Genomic DNA, 3,303 nt, shown 5'->3' on the forward strand with positions numbered 1-3,303 from the left:
GAACCGGGATCAATCAATGCAGAATATCAAGATCAAGTAAAGAAAATGTACCAAGAATAACATCGGTGTCAAGCATCTTCTCCGCACGAATGGCATATGTCCTAGCAGTGCTCGTACCTCGTGCCTACCTATAGTATCTTTTGTAGCTCCTCGACTACCACCGACATTACCGGATGGTCGAGGTGGTCCGCCTCGAAACTAGATTACTCGGCTTCGATATATGTTCAACTTCTTTTTCAACCCTTTCTGGACAATCTCTGAGGAAATGGTCAAAAGAACCACATCGGTAACAAGCCCCACTCTTAAATCGGCATTCACCAAAATGAGCTTTATTACAAGATCGGCATCTCGGTTTAGGAGTGCCAACACCGCCAACACCGTCACCGATGGAGTAGAAGGCCTTGGATTAATGCGTTGAGAACCTCGCTCTTTGCCCGAATACCCAATGGTCAAGTAGAACGATCTCGATATTTCTTCAATTTCTTTGAAGCGAAAACCGGATTTTCCCATCGGTCTTTTACTAAAATTCGAGCTTCCTCTCACTGTTTCTTTTCTTTGCTCAATTCTTACGCTTTATAAGCTCTCTCGCCAATGTAGCAAACTCTCAATTTCAAGAATTTCGATCAAGAACTTAATGTCTTCATTCAACCCTTCTTCAATCGTTTGCACATTTCACTTCGATCGTATCCATTCTCGAGCATATTTACTCAATCGAACAAATTCTCTTTCATATTCAGATCTCGATCTATTGCCTGTTTTAGCTCAAAAATTCTTTTCTTTTCGGTCAAGGAACCTCTGGTGATATATTTTTTTCGAACTCGATGCGAAAGAAGTCCCATGTAATTTCTTCTTTCTAACAACTGAAGCTTTAGTATTCCACCAATGGTAAGTCAGTATCTTTTAGCGAAGAGACGGCACATTTGGACATTCTTCCGTGTACAAGATAATTCTTCCGAACCCGAGTAGTATTTTCTAACTGAATTCAGCCCGTTCGGAATCATCATCAACTGCTGCTCGAAATTCTTCGGCCCCATATTTTCGAATTTTATCTACTGGAGCTTTCCCTTTTCTGACAGATTCAGTACCTGTACCTTGTGGGATCTCGGGAACCGGTGAAGGAGCAGGAGGGGAAGCTTGAACTTGCTGCACTACAGGGTTAGTTCTTAAGTATTGATTAAACCATTCATTCATCATTTGAAAGAAGGCTGTTTTTGCCTCCTCCCCTCGACCCTCTGTCTCGGGCCTTCTATCGCTAGTTTCTTCTCTTTGTCTTGAAGTTTAGCATGACTCCCACTTCCTCAGATTGAGCTCGGTGGGATGACATTACTATAAGAAAAATACATTTTAAATGGTCGAGATATCACACTATCAATAATAATTTAAATGGCATGTATAGCTAATCCCGTATTTGCTACATCGGTCTTAGAACCGCTAAACCGTAGCTCGATACCAATAAATGTAATACCCTACCCGTATTCATTGCTTTAATAGGTACGAGGCATTCTGGAGTTTACTTAATTAATTTTTTATTTTTTAATTTTTTTTATATTCAATATAGCCCTTTTATAAATATCTAACCTTCCATGTAATATTAAATCGAGACCAATCCACATCAACCAAATCAATTCAACATATTTTTATGATAGATTCATGCATTTATATAAAATAACGTCATCACATATCTATAACTGTGTTTGTTAACCATACTAATGGCTAACTTTACATTCATTTCACGTTAACATTTACTTTGTTAGCTTATACATGCCATTGATTTCCAAAATAAAGTTTCTTTATATACCGAAATCCGAGGTTGATAAAGGTGATGTGTCTCCCACCAAATCCGACCTCCGAGCTCTTAACACTACAAAACAGGGAAAAAGGAAGCGGGTAAGCACTTTGTGCTTAGTAAGCTCATGTAACAAGAATTATACTTACCTAATATTTTCAATACAATATAATAAACATTCATATATCCATTCAATGCATTATTACCCTAACATGCACAAACTCAACATTCAAGTTAGTACAATAATTTCCATGTATCAATAATATATATATACCATGATTGATGTACTCATCAATACCATGATTTTCATTCCTTTATTATTTTTCATATTTATCCCGTTGAATTTATCGGAATTTCAATGGATTTTCAGAGGTACACTTTTAGTGTACAATTCGGTCCGTCAATTCATATTCATGTGCGACATTTCCATTTCAGAGAGCACACTCATGAACCTCAACCTTGCAATGGATTACCATCGAGCTAAATCCTCGCAATATAAACTCATAGAGTATTGTCGGGATTACCACCAAAGCTAAATCCTGCAACGACAATTACTCTAATGAGCTTGGATCTGAATTACCAGTCCAAGCAAATTCAGACCCTAATTCGGATTACCCGTCCGGCTAAATCCATTTTACACATATTCTTCTGGAGGGCTATATCAGATAGGATCACCCGTCCGGCTAGATCCTTTTACCGTCAATTCCTTTTCGAAATCCATCGAATTTTCCTTTCATTCAAACGGGATTTCTTCCCATTTTATCAAATATATCAATGTTTCATAAATTTTCATACAATGAACATTCAAATCATATTCATATCAAAAACATACAATCTCAAGTAATTTAAGAATATAATTCAAGTTACACGAACTTACCTTGATACTTGATTGTAAACAGTAAAATCTATTAATCCCAAACTTTTTCCTTTCCTCGATCTAGCTTCAGATTTGAATCTTCTGGATCTAAATAAATAAATTTAATTATCAATTTAATACATTTCATGTTCATATGCAACATTCTCTATAATTCAACTATTATTTATAGTTCATTCAAAACTGTCTACTTGAGTCATAGTCACTAAATTATTTATAACTTGAGCTACGGAACTCGAAATTAAGATCCATTAATTTTCCCTGAAACTAGGCTCATATATATTTTTACCATAAAATTTTCAGAATTTTTGGTTTATCCAATCAGTACAGTTTATTCTTCAAAGTCACCCCTGTTCTGTTGTCTAACAGTTCTGACCCTTCTTCACTAAAAATAAATTATCTCCTTATACAGAATTCAAATGATGTTCTTGTTTGTTTCTGTTAAAAATAGACTCATTCAGAATTCTAGACATATAAATTTAAGTCCCTAATTATTTTTATTCAATTTTTTATAATTTCTCAAAGTCAGAACAGGGGAACCCGAATTCATTCTGACCTTGTCTCACAAAATTCATTATATCTCAAAATTTACAAATCCATTGCTTACAATATTTCTTCTATGAGAAACTAGACTCAATAAGAT

Source organism: Gossypium arboreum, chromosome 7 (genome assembly GCF_025698485.1).
Source record: "Gossypium arboreum isolate Shixiya-1 chromosome 7, ASM2569848v2, whole genome shotgun sequence".
NCBI classification, from domain to species: Eukaryota; Viridiplantae; Streptophyta; class Magnoliopsida; order Malvales; family Malvaceae; genus Gossypium; species Gossypium arboreum.